The sequence below is a fragment of the Moschus berezovskii genome, chromosome 15, assembly GCF_049115385.1.
Source record: "Moschus berezovskii isolate FMDL1 chromosome 15, NW_MosBer_1.0, whole genome shotgun sequence".
In the NCBI taxonomy this organism is placed as follows: Eukaryota; Metazoa; Chordata; class Mammalia; order Artiodactyla; family Moschidae; genus Moschus; species Moschus berezovskii.
In genome coordinates, this window is record NC_142474.1 from 73,476,856 (window position 1) to 73,494,038 (window position 17,183).

The following is a 17,183-nucleotide window of genomic DNA, read 5'->3' on the forward strand; positions in this document are numbered from 1 at the left end:
AACAGGATTACATTTTCTAAGAACCAATTTTTTAAAAGCTTGAGCACTAATCAGTGAAGTGTGATGTAGGTTTGAAATTAGAGTTGGTGATAAGTAATTAAGTGAAGTACAACTTAACACATGTTGGCAGTGAGTGCATCAGTGCTGTCGTCCTGAACTTGTTAAGACTGCAGTGTACTATTAATATTTGTTTGACCTAGAATATTGCTTTGGATATCAGTTGCTGTGTAGCAAACATCCGCAATACTTCGTGGCTTAAAGCAACACCGTTTGATCTGCTCGTGATTCTGTGGCTCAGGAATTTGGGCTGGCTCTGCTGTTCATGGATTCACATGGGGTCTCTCCTGAAGCTGTGCACAGATCTGAGATGGGATCGCTCATACTGGGTTGGCAAAAAAAAATTTGATTAGGTTTCTCCATACCATCTTACAGGAAAACCCAAATGAACTTTTTGGCCAACCCAGTGTATCATATGGACTTCCCTGGTGGCTCAGTGGTAAAGAATCTGCCTGCCAATATGGGAGACATGGGTTTGATCCCTGGCTCAGGAAGATCCACTGGAGAAAGAAATAGCAACTCACTCTCATGTTCTTGAGTGACATGGGGCAAGGTAGAGAATGGCAATTCTTGAGAATACTCACTCTAATATTCTTGCCTGGGAAATCCCATGGACAGAGGAACCTGGTGGGCTACAGTCCACAGGGTCACAAAGAGTTGGATGTGACTGAGCGACTCAGCAGCGATAGATGACACTTGGCGGGTATGACCAGAAGGCTGGAACCCTCCAGCTCCTTCTCTTCCTCTTTATGCAGCCACGCTGGGCTTCTTTTCATGGTGATTAGATCCTAACAGTAAATATTCACAATAGACAAAGGCTGAAATCTCTTAAGGGCCAAACTAAGAAGCCACGGAGCATCACTTCTGCTAAGATCTCCTGGTCAAAGCCAGTCCCAAGTCACCCATGATGACAGGGAGGGGGCTGGGCCGAGGAGCCTTGCAGGAGAGCTTTGGAATGGGAGGTGCTCTGGCAGCTACCCTTGGAAACATGTATTTAGGCTGTGATGGGATAATATTTCACCACCTCGCATTTCTTTTCTGAGAGGGAACCTGTAGTCTCACTGGTGGCGGAAGAGTCTGACGCAAACAAAAATGGGATTGCCATTCTCTCCCTTGCCCCGTGTCACCTGCAGAATAAGATCCAGGCCCTTGACACAGCTCGCAGGTCCTTCCCTGTCTGTCCCCTGCCCGCCTCTCCAGCCTCCCTCTCCCAAGGGCCTGAGCACCACCTTTTCTTTCCATGCCTCTTGGTTAGTGTAGCTCCATGGGGGACCACACGCTGGAGATGCACTTCTCCCCCTCGCATCCTCACTCAGCTGACCCCTCAGACATCACTGCCTCTGCAAAGGCGCCCCCACCCCCTGCTCTAATTGAAACATCCTTTCCCCCCTGAGTGAGTGCCCCGGCTTCCTGTACGGGAAGCCACCTCGGCAGTAACAACAGCCCCTCCACTCTGACTCCACTGTGAGCTCCTTGAGGGCAGGAATCCGGGTCTCTCTCTCCAGTCCAGCCCTGGGCTCGTCCCCAACTCAGCAGGTGCTCAGCACATAGCTAGGACGTCGGTGTGATCTCCGCACAGGGTAGAGCAGGGGGGTGCCTGGAGGGAAAACCAGAAAACCCCAAACAGGAAGAAGGCGGGTGTGATGAGGAGGAGGTCGGAGCTGTGAAAGTAAGCCGTGTGACGGAACCAAAGGGGTGGACGCAGAGCTGCCACCGTGCAGAGCGAGAAGGAGAACAGGAGAACACAGAGCGTGAGACACGAGCTTAGCGGCTGAGACAGAATGGCCAGCTAGAGCTCAGAGTCACGATTGAGGAGGAGAAGGCAGGGAGGAAGCTGGCATCAGACCTGGCCGTGTGCATTCACGGAGATACAGGAGCAGCACCCCATAAGGGCATCCCAGACCTGCCGTGAAAAGGCGGGGCACCCCGATGCCAAGCAGTACAGAACCTCGGCCCTCCTCCGCACACCTTCTCCACAGGTGACTGCCTGGCCAAGAGGGCGGGGAGAAGCTGGGCAAAGCGACGACGAGGTGGTGCCTACTTCACTTAGGTGCCTGTTAAGTGACTGGCTCGCCTCCCCAGCCACAGGGACTGCATAACTTGAAAGTGAAACTGACGACTGTTGCCGCTGGCGACGAGGTTCAGGGGAAGTGGTGCGACTCCGGGGAGGGAGCGGGGAGGCCCACCTTGAACAAGCAGAGCCGCTTTCTGACAAAACAACTCTAAAGGAAGTAATCATTGTGAGAAAATGTTTTCTGCTAAGTGGTGGAAGAAGCAAACACGATCGTCATTCCTTTGACTCTGTTGAATGGATAAACTCAAGACTAATAGTTACAGCTAACTTGGATCCAGCTCTTTCTGCATCCAGGTACTGCTCTGATCAGCTTACATCTGTTAACCTACTTGAGTGGGTCGTCTTATTGTCCCCATTTTGCAGATGAGGAAAGAGTTATAAACAGCTTGTTCAAAGTCACAGAGCTGCTAAATGACCGAGCTCAGATTTGAACCCGGGCAGCTTGATGCTGTCATCCGTGTTCCCGATGCTCCACTTGGCTTAGTCTGAGTTAGGCAATATACTGTATCTACTGACTCATTGTTTTAAAAACTATTAAAGTAGTGTTAATTCTACCGGACAGTAGTGTTAATTCTAAGAAATGGGTTATGAGACTTCCTTCCCTCCTTATATCCGTTAGGGTTTGGGGCACGTTTTAAAGTGGCAGAGTCTATCATCCGTGGACACACATACACACACATGTAATTGCTGACTACTGTAACTTGGAGCTGTTCAGAAGAAAGTGTGTTTAATTAAAAATGAATGAGAAATGCAGCCAGATTAATCTCCTTTGGTAATAACTTGGAGGTTTGAAATTTGACTTTGTAAGGCAATTCTGGAAATGAGAGGAATGATATATTTTTATGCTGTGAGACATATTTATATTGTTTCTCAATATATGCCTGAGGTAACTTTGTAATCTGCTTTTAAGTCAGTATGTTCGCTTATCTATGAAATCACTGGTAAGATTCAAATTGTTTCTGATCCTTTTTATGTCTGTTATTTATTGATTGATGTTATTTGATAAGTTCTGAAGCCCAAGATTCCAGCGAGTTCAAAGTGATATCCTTATTCAAGAAAACACTTGTTTTGCCAATATTTTCCAAAGAATAATTATTTTTAAATCCCAAAGCTCTGCACTTTTTTCTGGTTGGCTTGCAAAATAACAAATAATATCATAGGTGTTTCATATGTGAGCAAATGGGCAGTTTTAAGAGGTGGAATATAAATGTTAGTCCAGAAAACAAATAAACAGAAAAAAATTGTAATAACCACTGCGATGCAGAATGCCCATGATGCACTGTCTTCAGGGCAGAAACAAAGCGTACCTGTGCTTTCTGGGGCTTCTGTTTTAGCCTTATCTTTCTGACCCTTATGGACCCTTCTGCTTCTGACCCTGTGCAGCCCTCCTGGGCCAGCACTTGGAGATTTATGGGTTCGCCCATAGAGGGAAGGAGGAGGCTGCGAACAGCACAGAGGGGTTTGTTTTTTCTTGGAGCAGGCATTCTTGCAAATCAAAGGATGGCTGTCTTTGGAATGCTCCTTCCCCTGATCTCAAAACACCCTCCAGTAACCACCTGAAAGTTCTCATTTCTTCTCGGTACCAGAATTCCGCCAGCTAGAAATTTAAGACACACAGACCCTCTGAAAAATGCAAGTACCACTGAGATCGCCTTCACACGTTAAAGTGGCTTAATCAGTAACTTAGAGAAAATGGGGACTGTTATGACTCGGAACAAGCAGGGAATTATTGTAATTGATCCAGCCCTTCACTGATCATTGTCAGTGATGGATGTGGTGTTGGGAATACAGGGGAGAAAAGAGAGCCGAAGTCCTAACCCTCATGGTGGAGAAAGGCATTAAAAATCAAAAAATAGTATGTAAGTAAGATCATCTGGCTCACGATGGTGCTGTGAAGTTACAGTAAAAACAATGAATAGTTAGAAACTTCTGGAACCTGGCCTGTTCTTAGATTACTAAGTGCTTGCTTTCTATGGAGTGGGAGGGAGAGGAAAAATATCTGCTATGTGCTCATTGCCATAAAATCAGGGGTAGGCATATGACACAGTAATCCCACTACTGGGCATATGCCCTGAGAAAACCACAACTGAAAGACACACATGTACCCCAGTGTCCACTGCAGCTCTTTTTACAATAGCTGGGACAAGGAAACAGCCTAGATGTCCATCGACAGATGAGTGGATGCAGAAATTGTGGTACGCGTATACAGTGGACTGTTACTCAGCCAGATGAATGGATACAAAAATTGTGACACATATATGCAATGGACTGTTACTCAGCTTTAAAAAAGAACACATTTGAGTCAGTCCTAATGAGGCAAATAAACCTAGAGCCTATGGTACAAAGTGAAGTAAGTCAGAAAGAGAAGGACAGATATTGTGTATTAACACATATGTATGGAATCTAGAAAGATGGCACTGGTGAACCTGTTTGCAGGGCAGCAGTGGGGATGCAGACAGAGAGAACAGACTTGCGGAAACAGTGTAGGAGGGAGAGGGTGGGCCGGATTGAGAGAGTAGCATGGAAACTTATGCATTACGGTATGTAAAAGAGCTAGCCGGTGGGAACTGGCTGTGGGACACAGGGAGCTCAGCCCGAGCTCTGTGACAGCCTAGAGGGGTGGGAGACGGGAGGGAGGTTCGGGAGGGAGGGGACGAAGTTATTTCTGTGGCTGGTTCATGCGGATGTGTGGCAGAAACCAGAACAATATTGCAAAGCAATTATCTTCCAATAAAAATTTACCCAAAAAACCCATGGGTATAAAGAAAAAGAAGGGGCAGACAAGTCACCGGTGATACAGAAAAGTCCTGTTGTGTCCTTCCCTGGTTCCAAGTGATGCATAACCCTTATCTTCTCTGTTCATCCGTGAGGCCTGCCCTGACCCCTTTGTCACCACTGGGTTTTTTTTTTAAGCTGGTACATGTCTGGGACTTAGATTGTCATTATTTATTTGTTATCTATATAGATATATGGATTCTGACTATTATGATTCCGACTGGTAAAGAGGGTCTCTACCTTTCTAAAACATCCAGAACTTTTTAATGTCTCTTGCTGCTATTTTAGCATACAGGCAAATGAGTAGAAGGAAACTAATGGGCTGTCGAATTACTTCCCACCCCTGCTTCCCAAGCCCCCAGTGTGTCACTTCCTTTCCTTATTTTAACATCCACATATTGGAGGGAACATGCTTCACTGTGCCTAAGAAAGCACGCTTATGCGTGTGTTAGGTGCTCAGTAGTGTCTGACTCTTTGTGACTCCATGGACTGTAGCCTGCCAGGCTCCTCTGTCCATGGAATTTTCCAGGTGAGAATACTGGAGTGGGTAGCCACACCTTTCTCCAGGAGATCTTCCTGATCTAGGGATCAAATCCAGGTCTCCTGCATTGCAGGCAGATTCTTTACCATCTGAGCCACCAGGGAAGCCCTGAGAATGCCCTTGGTACTGTCTAGTTTACTGGAAAAGGAAGACCACTAGTCAATTTGAAAATAGTCTGTCCTTTCTTCTTTCCCCTACGGATGAATACTCTTAGCATTCTCTGATCTTAATAATATTGAGATTAAAAACAGTGAAGTACAGACTTTTAGCAAGGACAGATGTTTTTCTCTTTAGATTCTTCATTTTTTCAATTTATTTTTAACTTTAATTGGAGGATAAGTGCTTTACAGTGTTAGCTTCTGCTGTGCAACAGTTTGAATCCGCTGTAAGTGTACATAGATCCCCTCCCTCCTGAGCCTCCCTCTGACCCTCACGCTCAGCCCACCCCTTTAGGTCATCACAGAGCATCGAGCTGAGCTCCCTGTGTTATCCAGCAGTTTCGCACTAGCTATCTGTTTTACACATGGTAGTGTATACACGTTAATGGTACTCTCTCAATCCATCCCTCCCTCTCCTTCCCCTGCTATGTCTACAAATCTGTTCTGTATATCTAGACCCTTCTTTTTAAAGGCAAGGAAACTGGGGCTCAGATGATATATTCAGGGTATCAGAGCTGGTTGGTGGTGGGAGTCGAGAAAGTGGAAGTTTTCGTGACTTCCACTGCTTAATTCTGGCTGCAGAGGAGCCTTAATAAATACCAGCAGTCTCCCACCCCAACCTCAAAAATTGAACATCAACCTATAAAATCTTATTTTTCTCCTGAAACTAAGTGACCATATCATCACAAGTGAAAGGGACGTGGTCCAAGAAATGATGTTCTTCCAGCAAGCAGGGGTTCCCCTAAGAACTCCTCTCCCAGGGGCTCTCTGGACTCAATCCATTACCTTTCTTTGTCCAAAGCGCTTTCTCAGACTTTCATGATAAACACCCGTGACACTTGCTTGCTAAATCATCAGCTTAATTTATTTACCCCATTTCTGTTATCTCAGTTTTCTGGTTGTATTTTATCTAAGTCATCTTTACTTTAGTTGAGCTAAAGCTGTGGTTTTGCAAATTAAATCAGTTGTGGGTTTCTGTGTTTGCTAAGCTTTTTTTTTTTTTTTAATATTATAGGTTCTGTTTTTCATCTTACTAGTTGTGTGAGGGAAGATTTGTTTTGCTTAAGTTTCTTTGAGACAAAACTATTTAGAGGAACACATTTTAAGAAACCAAAATATTTTTAAATGTCTAGTTTAATCGATATCTTTAGCCAAAGTTCAGTTTCTTTAAAGTTTGGAAGTTCGTCCATAATGAACAAAATTGTGTGGTTTTTGAGTCTGGACTTTCATACTGTAGACAAAGAGAAGTTTTATGTTTTTCAATGTTGAAGAGATTTTGGAAAGGCATTTTTTATGGCTAAGGTGAAGGACGAATAGACCGCATGCAAAGACAAGGAGGTTGGTACTAATTAGGAAACTGCTGTAATAATCTAGGGAAAAGGTCTGAAGTTGTCAAGCTAAAGGAATGGAGAAAGAAAGACAGTGAAGTCGCTCAGTTGTGTCTGACTCTTTGCAGCCCCACGGACTGTAGCCTACCATGCTCCTCCCTCCATGGGATTTTCCAGGCTAGAGTACTGGAGTGGGTTGCCATTTCCTTCTCCAGAGGATCTTCCTGACCCAGGGATTGAACCCGGGTCTCCTGCATTGTAAGCAGATGCTTTACGGTCTGAACCACCAGGGCAGTCAAAAGGATTGGAGAGTAAGGATCAAATACAAAAGAAACAACCGGATAAAACTGATGGGTCTTATTGCACAGTTGGATGTAAGAGGTAAAAATCAAGCAGTACTCACAGTTGATTCCAATATTTCTAGCTTGGAAGAGTCAGTGGATGGTAATTCCACTGAGCAGGACAGGAGAGAGCAGAGACGCATGAGCACTGAAGAAAAGGTAGAACTTGTATTTGTTCTGGCTGCGCTTGATCCAGTGTGTAGCTGAAACTATGGGACTAAAGGGCGTGCAAGTGTAGTTCAAGAAGAATGTCTTTTTGAAGTTACCACTAAGTAGAGGATCACTGAAGCCACCAGTGTGGGTGTGATTGGCCAGAAAGGACTCAAGTCGAAACCTGGATGTGTTTCAGAAGTTTAGGTAAAGAAAGCTGAGCTAACAGCAGCTGACAGAGTGACCAAAGAGATGGAAGGGCAGGCAGAGCGGGAAGGGCCATCAGCAGCGCTGTGTAATATGAAGAGGATTAAGAAAGAGCCACTGGGCCTGGAAACTGGCGTCATCGGTGCCCTTGGGGAGAGCCGGGTCAGCAGAGTAGGGGGACAGAACACAAAGGGGGAGGGTAGAGAAGCTGCCCGATAGTGGGAAGGGCTGCTTGCTGCTGCGGGAGGGGAGACGCGACCACGTCCGCAGGAGCAAAGTCACAGGTTGTCAGGGACGGGGAACACGAGCACAGCTGTGAGTGAGTCGTCGTTCAGTCACTCAGTCTTGTCCGAATCTTTGCGACCCCGTGGCCTGCAGCATGCTGGGCTTCCCTCCACTGTCTGAGGAGTTGGCGCAAACTCATGGCCATTGAGTCAGTGATGCCATCCAACCATCCTCTGTCGCTCCTGGGCTGGAGAGGGGGTGAGATCATGAGGGTGTAGGGGTTGAGGGGGTCAAGGGAAAGAAGAGTTTCCAGGGTTGTGGCCCTGGACTGTGATCATACGTAGGACACACCTGGGGGAGAACAGGTGCAGAAGAGGTAAGTTGGACCAGAGGGAAGGAAGTTGAACAAGTTTATGCCTCGAGGCTTCCATCTTTTCGTGAAACAGTTTCATCTGCTGAAGGCGGAGAAGACAGTGATGGTTTTGGAGAATAAGGAGAAAAAGTGTGGGACAGCCTGCTTAGCAAACAGGAAAGGAAATGAACCAGGAATGAAATTTTATTAAAATATTGTTCAGTTCAGTTCAGTTGCTCAGTCGTGTCCGACTCTTTGCGACCCTAGTGAATTCAGTAATAAATGCTTAGATTATTTATTGCTTTTTATTATGCTAAAAGTACACATAGTTTAATTTTTACCGTTTTAACCATTTTTAAGTGTAGAATTAGTGGTATTCATTAGCTTTATCATGTTATGCAGCCATCACTCCAGTTATCCATTTCCAGAACTTTCTCGTCACCCCAAGCAGAGATTCTGGACAAAATTCCTCCCCTCAGCTACTGGTAATCACCACCCTATCTTCTGTCTCTGAATGTTTGTTTTATCTATTTCATATTATTTGTTGCTTTTAAAGCATAATCCACAAAATAAGAAGGAACAGCAGGAAGGTAATAATTCTAAGTGTAATGTTCCATAGATGGAGGCCCGTCTTAAACCATTCTCTATTTTTAAAATACACTGTTGGCGGAAATGCAAACTAGTACAGCCACTTTGGAGAACAGGGTGGAGATTCCTTAAGAAACTGGAAATAGAACTGCCATACGACCCAGCAACCCCACTCCTGGGCATACACACCGAGGAAACCAGAATTGAAAGAGACACATGTACTCCAGTGTTCATCGCAGCACTGTTTATAATAGCGAGGACATGGAAGCAACCTAGATGTCCATCTGCAGACGAATGGATAAGAACGCTGTGGTACATATACACAATGGAGTATTACTCAGCCATTAAAAAGAATACATTTGAATCAGTTCTAATGAGGTGGATGAAACTGGAGCCTATTATACAAAATGAAGTAAGCCAGAAAGAAATACCAATACAGTATACTAACGCATATATATGGAATTTAGAAAGATGGTAACGATAACCCTGTGTAGGAGACAGCAAAAGAGACACAGATGTGTAGAACAGTCTTTGGACTCTGTGGGAGAGGGTGAGGGTGGTATGATTTGGGAGAATGTCATTGAAACATGTATATTATCATATGTGAAACGAATCGCCAGTCTAGGTTCGATGCATGATACAGGATGCTCGGGGCTGGTTCACTGGGAGGACCCAGAGGGAGAATAAGGAGAGGAGGGAGGTGGGAGGGGGGTTCAAGATGGGGAACACATGTACACCCGGGGCGGATTCATGTTGATGTATGGCAAAACCAATACGATATTGTAAAGTAATTAGCCTCCAATTAAATAGAAAAATTTAAAAATAAAATCCACTTATACCTAATGTTATAAAATTGGTATAATGCATTATCCTTAAAGTAACTCAGATTTACTTGGGAACCCCATAAATTCTACTTTGTTGCTTTTTTTGACGTGCACAAAACTGGATGCTGCAGTTTTGTGCGTGTCAAAAACAGTATATTTTTCTCCCATCTAAATGATAGCATAGAATTGCTGTTTGGTAAATATTTTTCTGTTTAGCAATCTGTTTTAGAGGATTGCTTTATTCATCTGAATTTATGTTGTCTGCAATAGGAGTTCCTAAAAATAGCTAATATATGCATCACTTAGACAAATGAGAGGTTTTCCTACTAAGATATGCAAATAAATAACCACCCTGTTTATATGTCAGAGGTGACAGGAACTGATTTTCATTTCTCAAGAAGTGGCTCAAATAAATCATGATAGCTTTGGAGTCAGTTATTTTTAATAACCTTTCTTCCCAGTAAAAGTACATTTAAATATGATGCATTAGAAGAAATACCTTGTATGGCAGTCATCTTCCGGCAAAAGTTGACAGAATCCCAGGTGTTCCTCTCCCCATAGCCACACAGAGTGGACATGGCCTTAGCAGGTTCCTTCTAAATTTAGGGCTCTCAAGGGAAGTGGCATCAGCCACAGCATTTCCCCAGGCCCTGAAGCTAGCCACATCCTCTAAATATTGCTGACCAGGCTATCAAAAAGGGGAACTATTTTCAGATCATTTGCCTACCCCCATCTCACCTCCTCTCATCCAATCCCAATATCCTTTCATTCCTGGCTCAGAGCCTCACTTCTCTCCTAAAGCTGCTGGTGTAGACTTTTTCCTCTGCAGAAATTGTGGTAGTGTTGTTTTTCAGTGGCTAAGTCGTGTCTGACTCTTTGCAACCCCATGGACTGCAGCACACCAAGCTTCCGTGTCCTTCACCATCTCCTAGAATTTGCTCAAACTCATGTCTGTTGCAGAGAAGGCAATGGCACCCCACTCCAGTACTCTGGCCTGGAAAAATCCCATGGACGGAGGAGCCTGGTAGGCTGCAGTCCACGGGGTCACTAAGAGTTGGACATGACTGAGTGACTTCACTTTCACTTTTCACTTTCGTGCATTGGAAAAGGAAATGGCAACCCACTCCAGTGTTCTTGCCTGGAGAACCCCAGAGACGGGGGAGCCTGGTGGGCTGCCGTCTATGGGGTTGCACAGAGTCGGACACAACTGAAGCGACTTAGCAGCAGCAGCAGCAGCAGCAGCAGCATGTCCATTGAGTTGGTGATGCCATCAACCATCTCATCCTCTGTCACCGGCTTCTCCTACCCCCAGTCTTTCCCAGCCTCAGGGTCTTTCCTAATGGATTAGCTCTTCACATCAGGCCTCCTGGCTTTTGTTGCTTTATGTGTAAATCACACATCCCAGGCGCACTGTCATCCTCTTGAAGTTAATGTGTTTTAACCCATAGAATCATGAATGATCACCATTTTACAGATGAGGACTTTGGCTGCAAGGAGATAAAGTAGCTTGGCCTGAGGTCACACAGCTGAATTCAAAAACAAATGGTTGAATTGGGTGTTGAAGAGAGGACAGTGAAATAGGTGTGTTTCTTCCCTAGGATTATTTGAAGGAGCTCTGCCAGAGTTTGTCTTTGAGGCTGTTGTTTTTGCTAATTCTATCTCTAACAAACACCTGTTTGTTCTGGAGGCCTTTCTCCAGATACAGTTCCATACTATTAGTTATCTCTTAGATTTTTAAAAATTATCATCACATTTCCTGCCTCCCAGAGATAATCTTGGTTAAAGTTTTAGGTGCTGGAAACTAGGAGAAGGGGAAACTAGTGACGCATTTACAGATTGTACATTTGAGAGAGCAATAACTATACTATATTCAAAGATGTGTATACACCAAAATGCGGTGGTTCTGCTACTTTGTGCATATTTTGTAGAAACCTGTGGCAAAGCAGATATCTGCAAGAATGTTCCCAACAATATGATTAAGAAAAGCCAAAAAAAATGAACATTGGCAGAAGAATAGATAAAAAGATTGCAGATTTATTTCAGTGAAAATCTAAGGAGCAGTGATTTTCAAGTGTGGTCCAGAGATCCTGTTGACCTCGTTCAGGGTTATTTCCAGATCAAAACTCATTTCGCAGCATGATTAAGACCTTTTTCACCTTTTCTCTCTCATTCTGTATGGTGGAGTTTTCCAGAGGCCATGTGTTATGATAGCAACAGGCTGAATGCAGAAATAAGAATAAGAAGCCAGCTGTCTTCTATTAAGCCAGACATGAAGGCGATTTACAAAAGTGTAAAACAGAACCACTTTTCTCATTGCCTTTTGCATTGAAAAAGTATGAGTATTTAATCATAAAATACGTTCTCATGTTAACTTTATATAGTGGGTCTTATTATTTTAAATTGTTGTTCTTCATTGCTCAGTTGTCATGTCTGACTCTTTGCGACCCCACAGACTGCAGCACACCAGGCTTCCCCATCCTTCACTATTTCCCTGACTTTGCTGAAACTCATGTCCGTTGAATCAGTGATGCCATCCAACCATCTTATCCTCTATCGTCCCCTTCTCCTGCCTTCAATCTTTCCCAGCATCAGGGTCTTTTCCAATGAGTCGGCTCTTTGGCCAGAGTATCAGAGCTTCAGCTTCAGCATCGGACCTTCCAATGAATATTCAGGGTTGATTTCCTCTAGGATTGATTGGTTTGATCTCCTTGCTGGCCAAGGGGCTCTCAAGATTCTTCTCCAGCACCACAATTGGAAAGCATCAATTCTTTGGTGCTCAGCCTTCTTTATGGTCCAACTCTCACATTCATACATGACTACTGGAAAAACCATAGCTTTGACTAGACAGACCTTTGTCAGCAAAGTGATTTCTCTGCTTTTAAATACACTATCTAGGTTTGTCATAGCTTTTCTTCCAAAGAGCAAGTGTCTTTTAATTTCATGGCTGCAGTCACTGTCCAAAGTGATTTTGGAAGCCAAGAAAATAAAATCTGTCACTGTTTCCATTGTTTCCCCATCTAGTTGCCATGAAGTGATGGGACTAGATGCCATGAACTTCATTTTTTGAATGTTGAGTTTTAAGCCAGCTTTTTCCTCTCCTCTTTCATCAAGAGGCTCTTTAGTCCCTCTTCACTTTCTGCCATTACAGTGGACCTGAGGTTGTTGATGTTTCTCCCAGCAGTCTGGATTCCAGCTTGTGCTTCACCCACCGCGGCATTTCCCATGCTGTACCCTGCATGTAAGTTAAATAAGCAGGGTGACAGCATACAGCCTTGACGTACTCCTTTTCAGTTTGGAACCAGTCTGTTGTTCCATGCCCGGTTTTAACTGTTGCTTCTTGTCCTGCACACAGGTTTCTCAGGAGGCAGGTAAGGTGATCTGGTATTCCCATCTCTTGAAGAATTTTCCACAGTTTATTATGATCCACACAGTCAAATGCTTTAGCATAGTCAGTGAAGCAGAAGTAGTTGTTTTTTTTAATTCCCTTGCTTTTTCAATGATCCAACAGATGTTGGCAATTTGATCTCTGGTTCCTCTGCCTTTTCTAAATCCAGCTTGTACATCTGAAAATTCTTGGTTCATGTACTGCTGAAGCCTAGCTTGAAGGATTTTGAGCCTAATTTTGCTAGTGTGTGAAATGAGTTCAATTGTATGGCAATTTAAACATTCATAGACATTGCCTTTCTTTAGGATTAGAATGAAAACTGACCCTTTCCAGTCTTGTGGCCACTGCTGATTTTTTTCAGCATTATTTTCTGATATGGCAAATATCGATTAACTGAATCCACTTCAACCAAAGCTCTTCAGTAGCCTCAGTAATTTTTTTTAAAGGTAAAGGAATCCTAAGACCAGAAAGTTTGAAAACCACAGCTATAGAGTGAATAAAACGAATAGCTGAGATTACATGTGCCAAGAAAAATGAATCTCACAACTATAAATGGAGTTGCAAAAGAATGTAAATAACAGTTTATATATTGAGCTTTAAAGTCCATTAAATAGGTAGAATAGAAATAGTATAATAAATATAGATATTTATACATATATAAAAGTGGAGGGAATAATAAACTCTGGAGCCTGGATAGTAATTTTCTTGGTGAGAGTGTGAAAGGGAATTCAGTCAGGAGAAGGATATTGGAAGTTTCCTTTTTTTTTTTTTAAATTATTTTATTTTATTTTATTTTTTTGTGTGACTTTCTCAAAATTTATTTATTTATTTATTTTTTATAATTTTTTTTTCTTTACAGTTAAAAGTATTTTTATTAAAAAAGCACAAATGCAAAGAAATGAACAGAGGAAAATTTATGCGTCGAACCTGGACTGGTCACTTATGATAATATACATGCTACAATTCCATTCTCCCCAATCATTCCACCTTCACCCTCTCCCACAGAGTCCCAAAGACTGTTCTAAATGCCCATGTCTCTTTTGATATATTGGTTAGGTTTTCTGTTTTAGGTTGGATTGTAGGTTTTGGGTATTCATCAAGTTATTTTTTATATTTTGTATGCCTGAAATGTTTTATAGTACAATTTTAAAACTAATAGCTATATACAACACAACAACAACAAAAAACAGAGTCCAACTCAAAAAATCAATGGACATGAATAGACATTTTCCCAAAGATAATATACAAATGACCAAGAAGTGTATGGAAAGATACTCAATATCATTGCAAATTAATACCACAATGAGATATCACCTCACACCCATTAGGATGGCTACTTCGAAAAAACCAACAAGTTTCGGTGAGGATGTGGAGAAATTAGAAGCCTTGTACTCTGTTGTTGAGAATGTAGAATGGCACAGCCACTATGGAAAACAATGTAGCAGGGCCTCAAAACAATTAAGGCTAGAATTACAGTGTGATCCAATAGTCACCCTTGCGGGCATTCATTCAAAAGAACTGAAAGCTGCATCTTAAAGAGATATTTGCTCAACGAAGTTTGAAGCAGCATTACTTGCAATATCCAACAGGTGGAAATGACTGTTTCCATTCATCATGCAACTGACAGGTGAAATGTACATATGTGACATGTACAAAGAGTATTATGTGGCCTTAAAAAGGAAGGAAATACTTCAATAAAAAAGGAAGGATGTTCTGACATATGCTATGACATGGGGTTGAATAATATTATACTTTAACCTTTTTAGGCTTCAACTTTCTCTTCTGTAAAATGGGATCAGTAGCCCATTCTTCAAAGGTTGATGTGCAGATTTCATGAGAACATGAAAATGATGGCCAGTGCCTAGCACAGAGCTTTGGCCCATACGTAATCATTTCCTTCTCTTCCCTTTCTAAATTGTAAATGTCATGAGGATCAGGTAGAAGAAATACACTTTTCTTATTGCCCTAGTTCCTTGTGTCACACATTAGTGACAGCAAAGTCATTATCATCGTGCTTAATTGAATTGGAGAAGCTCCTGCTTCAGTAATTTAGAGATCTGTTCCCAGCATGGTAACAGTGATTGTCTGTTTCACTCTCTCCTGCTCCTCTCCCCCAACAACCCCTACCGCCTAGACATCAATAACGTGAGAGAAAGAGTAGCAGACCCTGTCACTCAGGAAAACAAAGTTCATTTGGTACGTTAGTTGGATTGGATCTCTGTTAGGTAAGAGAGAATGGTGAATAGTTATCTGATCAATGCAGGTATTGAGGATGAGCAGGAAGAATCAAATTGCAAGTCAAGACCCAGTTTCCAGTTATCTTAATTTGTACTCCTCCTTTGGCCTGAGTCGATAAGAATTAATCACTAGGGAGTTAATTATAGTGTCACTGGTTGCTGTTACCAGTGTGTTGAGGTTCTTGATTAGATGGGCAAATTGGTACTTAAGCTGACAATTTGTCATTAGAGAGGCAAGTCAGAGGGAGAATCTTGAGTGGGGTTGATTTCGGTGGAGACATCCGGTCATCTGCAATCTTTCTGGAATAGATGTCAAATAGGTGCAGGAGTGAAGCTTAAAACTGGGACTATGACGATCAGTTTAACTTCTTTCAGATTGATTTACCCCCATTGTTTGCTCCAAACCTCTCTCTCTGAAGCTCTCCCCAAATAGTTGCTTAACACATAAATTGTTTGTCCTGAGAATATTTTTCCTTGATATGAGTTAATGACTCTACCCTCAATTCGTAATAGAAGTATGCTCAGGGAGAAAAGTCAAATTTTTGGAAATCTGTCCTGAAAAGAATCTTGCCTGTCTAGACTGAGAAAGTAATGAATATAAGTTTATTATGTAGAAAATATCTATTGTATTATCTCTTAAGACAAATTAGGTAACTGGTAAACGTTTGTGAGTATTTTACTAGGCACCTGAAATAATACAGCTTTCTCAGTTTTCTGAAAGTAAAGGTGTCATCTGTGTCACAGACTAGGCTTCTGCAGTTTAATTGATAGAATTGAACACAACAGAGCTCAGGGAGACCAATCCCATAATTGACTGGAAAAGAAAGAAATGCTTTGTTTATACTAAACTGAACCCAGAGAGCAAAGTAATTTGTAGACTTGGGGGTCTGTCTGAAAATGAAGAAAAGGTGAAACATAGTATTATACAAACACATTCTTCCTTTTCTTCCCGGGATCTCATCCTCAGCTGTTACACAGGGCCTTCCCAGAGGATAGAGTAGGTTAGCAATTAATTAGGCAGCTTTGGAGACAGAGGAGTGTTAGGTGCCCTGGTCGTGGGTGGGGCAGGTAGGGGCCCAGAAGCGCCTCACATCTTTAGATCTGTCCTTCACGTGTTGATAAAGATAGATATTAACTTGATACTGACATTTTTGCTGTCACCCTTTCTTCCAAAACATACATTGTGACTCCTTTGTACTTCTAACTGGAAGGAAAATAATTGTAAATTAGTGAAGTGTTAGTCGCTCAATCATGTCCAACTCTTTGTGACTCCCGCCAAACTCCTCTGTCCATGCAAGAATACCTCCAGGCAAGAATACTGGAGTGGGTTGCATTCCCTTCTCCAGAGGATCTTCCTGATCCAGGGATCGAATCCAGATCTCCCACACTGCTGGTAGATTCTTTACCATCTGAACCACGAGGGAAACCAAAGTAGTAAAATATCAGAATAATTTGTTTTAAGCACATTCGATTAATTAGAGGGTACATAAAATAATTTAAATAGTTAAAAATCTGTTGTCTAGGGGCACCCACCTTTAAGAATAGACCCTCTGGCTGCCTGGGGAATGCAGATGCTGAATCCTGGCTCCTTTTCTTTTTCAGCTGCAAATCCTCATGTGAGATGTTTAACCTAGTAACCCAAGCCCACTTTCTTCATCTGTAATATAGACATGATGATTTCTATCATGCTGAGTTGCCGTGGGCATTGTTTTGTTTTGTTATTTTTTTGCATTTCACATATGATTTGTATTTACTTATTTTTTAAGGAATATAGTTGTTTTACAATGTTGTGTTAGTTTCTGCTGTCTAGCAAAGTAAACCAGCTGTGTGTGTACACATATCCCTTCTTTTTTGGATTTCCTTCCTGTTTAGGTCACCACAGAGCACTGAGTAGAGTTCCCTGAACAAGACAGAGGTTCTCATTATCTGTTATAATAGACA

At 42.5% G+C, this 17,183-nt stretch overlaps 1 protein-coding gene across 4 annotated transcripts in view; it reads left to right on the top strand.

The window, feature by feature from the left end:
• The window catches only part of PRKCQ (protein kinase C theta), a 155,611-nt gene that overhangs the window by 15,772 nt on the left and 122,656 nt on the right, over window positions 1-17,183 (top strand). Inside the window, exon 1 of one of the 4 annotated variants that reach the window (XM_088844202.1) lies at window positions 2,058-2,425. The exons of the other annotated variants lie outside the window; for them this stretch is intronic. The gene's annotated coding sequence lies outside the window, so the exon portion shown is untranslated. Of the gene's footprint in view, window positions 1-2,057; window positions 2,426-17,183 lie in introns of those variants that run through there. 4 annotated transcript variants of the gene reach the window in all.